Genomic DNA, 6,315 nt, shown 5'->3' on the forward strand with positions numbered 1-6,315 from the left:
TCTAAGAAAGGGAAACTATGTTTATTTAATAGCTAATGCATCACAGCTAATGTGGTTACAGATTTATGTTCATGTTAATATATCAGGCACATTGAGGACTGGGTTAGTTCAGCATTAATAAGTTGCCACTCCATAAAACAGAGCTGCTCTTCACCAGAACCATGGTTAATGCTGAAGCTCAGGATAGAAAGACGGCCGCTCTCCAGCTGTTTGAACATGTGGTAAGAGTAACACATGCCATTGCCTCTGAAACATTAATAACTGTAACTACATTTGATAATAGTAATCAATCACATTTTTTAATGGGGAGAGGAAACCAGCTCGTTTGTTGGATTGAATCCGGCTGCTGATGGGTCACTACAGCGAAACCTCTGAGCAAGGTCTTCAATGTCCAACTGCTCAGGTTACATCAGGATGAGCATCCAGCATAGAGTGTGTAAGAAATCAAAAACTGCAAAAATCTCAATGATGAGAGCAGTTTAAGTTAAAATTTTCCATGTTACATAGATTATACACTCCTGTTTGCTGCGTATCCTCAGTTTTCAATATGCCATTCAGGCATGAAATGATCAATTGTATAACTGTTTTTTGTATGATGTGAAACTGATTCAAAAAGAAAAAGGGCCAATTTCTCTTTAGTAATAATGAGAGTGAGCCATGCTAATAAATACCAAATCAAATCCGGGAGGAAATGTTTGCGTGTGTTTATTCATTCCACATTTATAGATATCAACCGAAATTGTACCATAATTGTAATTGCTGTCTTTGATATTGTAATAACAGTTATTACAATAATTATCGTTGACTGTATGCTCACTGAATCTTTTGTTAGAAGCCAAAGCTACCTCCAGACCAGATAAGACCTCAGCTTTGTGGTCAGGTACAGTCCCTCCCTTACTAGTTGCTGCTTGCGTGCAGAGAGAAATCCTGTTGAGTGTCCTGACTCATTTATATATTCTGCGCCCTGAGGAAAGCGATGAAGTCACCAACTCAAGTGTAAGAATGCAAGAGATACACTTTCAGAGTAAACAGATGTGCTGCAAAAAGGCGCTACTTCAGAGTCATGCGATGCTATTCTTATCCAAACATACCTCTCCACTCCGTCTCTCTCTGCTGCTCCATCTGTATGTTGAGTTAATGTGCACAGTGCATCTTTCAGTGCACCGATTTAAGTGAAAATGCTCTTCACCACCCTCTCCACATACATAAATAGTTTATGTGCTAATGCGTACTTGCGGAAACGCACCATGTGAATTGCACGCTCATGTTTGTTTATGCAATGGTGTATGTTTCTTTTTGCAGCCACATGCTTTCAAGTAATATGGTGAGTGTATGCATGCTAGTGTTATGTGCTCACGAGGATCTTAAGAGCAAGGTCGAGTAACTCACCACGAGTGCTGCTGGTTTCCCCCACCAGCAGGCTTCAGTGGCAGCTGGATCAGTTTAACTGATGCTTTTGATCAACTTTTTGAAAAACTATTGTACAAAATAACTTTTGCTGGTGTAATGGCTTAATGTTGCTAATAAAGAAACAAATAGTGAATGTTCATATAATGTTTCAGACCATAAATATGTAATAAAGTCTTTGAAAAATGGTTGCCTAATATTTGACAATTGAAAGGAGAAGAAAAAAAACATTAATCTTCATGAGAGTAGCTCTTGAATGTGAAAGTCAGAAAACACCAGGCCTGAACTTGTGGGCTGAGTTTATTTGAACAGTGGCTGTTATTTTGATAGAGAACAGGTCCCAAAGTGACTGCAGATTTGAGCTGAAACAACATTATGCCGGTGAAAGAGATTTATTATGTTATGATCTCTTGACGTGACCTGGCACGTCTGATTGACTTGTTAAATAGTCTTGTTAATGCTTCCAAGGACAAGGTCAGGCTGTTTTGCAATGATGCCTATGTGGACACTCAACTATGCATGTAATTAACAGGAAGTGACGTGGCCCTTGGCCTTGTGACGTATCTCAATAATGTTACGGGATAATGTTGCTTGTGAAGCTATTTGCAAACAGAAATATACTTGACCTATTTACATTTGTGGGGAAAGTACACCATTGCATTGCAGTCATTCTTGGAACAAAAGTCACTTTCAACACGCTAACATGTTTAACCTATCAATAACGCGTTCCTACCTTTCATTAAATGCATCCAAGCTTAATTCTATTTGATTGATGTTGAGGTTTTCTGAAAAGGTTGACAAAGAAAAGCTTTCATCATGGCAAGAGATTTGCATACAAGCAATATTTTTTATGCTATGCACAAAGACAATGATGAAAGTGTGGGTGTGTACTGCATCTCACAGACATGTCACATTTCGCGAATGCAACCGATCACTTCTCTAAAATTAATAACGCAATTCAATAATTAAAGTTTCCGTAAGATTACTATTTTCATCATGGATGAGACAACTGTCTCCTGTCCCCCGTCCCCATCTGCCCTGCTCCCTTTGTCATACTGTTAGCATACGCATCCACTGAAGTTCTAATTTTTGGAACTCCTGTTGTCTGGAGGGGGAATGCCTCTCTCATGTATGATGAATGATGTCTCACTGTCAGTGACATCAACATAAGAATGTATCCAGTATTTTTTGCCATCTTTACTTCCAGTTAAAGGAGCTGTTTGTTTCTTTCTGCATGTTAGTTCATTTCAGTCAACTTTTTGCTGCAACTTCTCTTTGTCATTAATGCATGCGTAAATCCATGCATGCCATTCACTGGAGCTCATGCACATAAAATATTAAAATCAATTGGAAATGCTGGACATTAATTTTGATTGATCAATTCAAACAGACTCATACTAGTAGCTGCATTCATGTACTAATTTTCAGGCAATTGCACAACACCGGTTCTAGGTTTCTGTTGACCTCAGGGCTCAACCACCTAAGCCAGTTTGGTTAAGTTGCAGAACTGATCAAAACACGTGGGAGGTGTGTTATTGCCACACAGTATGGCAAAGTTTTGTTTGGAAGAAGTCATCTTCAAATAGATAAGATACAAAGTCAATGATGCAGTGGGGCAGTGTTCAGAAACATGACCAAGGCAACACTAATATATATAGAGAGTAAGGTAGAACCTCAAAAACAAGCAGACTAACAGGAACCGAGCTGTTGCAAGCTTGGTGAGGAATACATCTTCTCTTTGCTTTTTCCCTCAAGGGTGGATTGAGAAGAACAAATGTAAGGGGCCAGTCCCTACAAGTACACTCTGGGGCAAGAACATTAAATGGTGCATTATAACAGTAATCCACATGCTCTGTGTGTGCTCGCGACATGCAACAAACAGGCAGAGAAGGATAGTATCAGCGGTGATGTTATTGAACGGCAGTGTGAGCCACAGGCAATCGTCAGAATATCACTGGTCAGTTCATGCGACTGTTTGTAGCCTTTTGAAAACATTTATATATTGTTTTAGTAGAGTAATACAACTTGTCTTAATACAGTCCATTTTAATGGTACACACACACACACACACGCACGCACGCACACGCCCACACACACACACACACACACACACACACACACACACACACACACACACACACACACACACACACACACACACACACGCACACACACACGCACACACATGTACGTTCGTATGTTGTGCCTGTGTCTTTACAAGGTCTTTCCAAGTTCGACTTAAAAAAATAAAAAAATAAATAAAACACATACCTGTAAAACTAAGTGGTGAATCTGAATAAGTTTTGGTGTACCCTGCCTGTCACTTACTGCAAACTGAGATACATTATCATGGTAATTATTGCTGTATTTATCCATTCAGCTTTTATGTCTGTGTTATACAAACTATGGTTGTCAGGGCTGGAGCCTATCCCACCTGACATTGGGTGAAAGGTATGGATGCGCCCTGCACAGGTCACCAGTGTATCACAAAGAAAAACTTAATTACCCTTACACACACATTCACACACGTTCAATAAAATACACACAGATGCAGAGAATATAACAGAAGGGTTTGTTTAGTGATAGTCCAAATTCGATACTATAAAGTTTGATGGTGATTTATATTAAAGTAACTTGAGTTACTCCTGCTCCAGCTGTGTGGGTCACTCCTAATAGCTCATGAATAATCCCCCCAGATTCGGAGGGAACTGCTTAAAATATGTGTTGCAGTACGTTTTGGAGCCAATTCAGTCCCTGGATGTCACTCTGAGACACATCACATCATATATGTCCTTGGTGAAGCCAGATGACACAAGACCACACAAGTCGGGTGTTTTTTTCCTACTAAAGCAGCGTAGTAGTGTAAAGGAAAAGTGTCTCCTCAATTGTCAGCTGTGTTCACTTTCCTGTTGTTGCATTTCTTTTTTTGTTGGGTGGTTACAAAATATTCCATTTGTGTGTTTTAAAATGCTCTTTCAAGACATTTCTTTCCTGAGATAGCCCTGGTGTTGATATGATTAATTCATTGTTTTTGTACCTTGTAGAATTCTGCGCCGAATTAAAATTCAATGTGACAAGAAGAGAGAACATGCAAGGCACATCCACATTATCTCATAGGGCCTCTCTTGTATATAGTCCCTTCAGCTTCTTTACAAATACTTGATCTGCGCTAACACTGCAGTTTGATCTGTATTATTAATTCATGTTCCTTCCACCAGGGAAGGATCGAAGAGGAAACAGGGATCATTTTTAGCGTGCCTCTTCTTATTACTTATTGAGAGCGGAGGCCACAGAGTACATGCTTTTAACACCATTTGCAACATGTTCCGCTCGACCTAAGCTGACACTTGCGCTACTGGATTTGAGTTCCACTTTCCTGAAGCCTGACAGGGACCAAGATGGTGTGGAGGAATGCTATGGGGCTGCTGACGAATTCACTTTAACTCAAGCTCCTCTCTCTCTCTTTCTTACACGCATGCACACACACGCATGCATGCACGCACATAGACACACACACACACACACACACACACACACACACACACACACACTTACACATACACATACACATTCTTGTCAGCTTGGGACATGGGGAGTGACACGAGGGACAATTTTCTGAAATATTGATCATAAAGGGTCAAAGATTGCCTCCCAAGAAGTGCTATATATGGTGAAGGGCTAACCTCCATGGTCCAGTAGTTTTCCCAAGAATGATCCTCTAACTTTGCTCATGCACATCGAGCTGATTGCAAGACTACACTTTGAGCTCAGTAAAGTAGAAGAGAGCCAAGACTGAATGAGTTCAGACCACAAAGCAGGACAGTGTTTAAGGAATAACTGTAATTGCACAAGATCTCAGCATAAAAATGCAGCACAATACCTTTGCAATCCAGCCAATGCCCCCATTGTTCATCGATTGAAAAGACATGATTATAAGGAAAGAAACAATTCAAGATATTAGTGGTCCACAGCATGTTGAGATACAGTTAAAGACATCAGTAGTAGCTGAACAATCCCAGAAAAAAAAGCAGTTCTGAAAGAATAACGGAATTCGAGTTGAAAGTAACAAGTGCATATGAACAAGACTGGTAAATAAACATAATCGAGGGCAGTGACAACTATAATTGAAAATCTTTAAGAATTGTTTTCTTGTTTGTATTTTCTGAATGTGAGTATGATAACTACTCATCAGCTACTGTTGTTTACCAACCTTTCCTGGCTTGACTTGTTGATGCAATTAAAAAAAATATATATATCAATGCAAACAGAGAGTTTTTTCCTATTAGTGTTGAGGCAACACATAGTTGTGCTGCTTTAACCTTAAAGTCCCAGTGTTTTTTTAGGTCAAGAAATACATCTAAGCATGGCTGATATCGTGATTGTTGCTCCCAAACAAAGTAATGAACTTAATGTGGCACTGTTAGGTCTTTCATCTCTGCATTCCTTCCTCGTCTGTTATGCATTGTCTTTAGCTTCTGGAAAACCATTTCCATTCATCATTCTAATCTCTACATTCGACAAGGAGACAATTCCATCAAATTTCTCAGCAGCATTCCATTGCTTTAAAAGACTCAGTAACCCATCCACCAATATTCCATTCTACTTTATCCAGTTTAAGTTCAACTGCAGTCAGTATCCTCTATGGGTGGGTCTCCAGTCAATCACAGGACAGACAGAGACACGTTGCCTCAAGTGCATGTTTTTTTTCTTGTGAAAAGAAACCAGAGTCCCTGGAGAAAACGCACACATACACAGGGATGGCATGTAACCTATGCATTAAAAGGACTGCCTAATCAAACCAAGGAATCTATTCATACAACAAACAATCCTGCTACACGGTGAAAGTGCTAACCTCTAAAACACCATGCAGTCCATCCCAACAATTGAATGATAATTTAATATTATGAA

The sequence above is a fragment of the Blennius ocellaris genome (assembly GCF_963422515.1).
Source record: "Blennius ocellaris genome assembly, chromosome: 6".
Lineage (NCBI taxonomy): Eukaryota > Metazoa > Chordata > Actinopteri > Blenniiformes > Blenniidae > Blennius > Blennius ocellaris.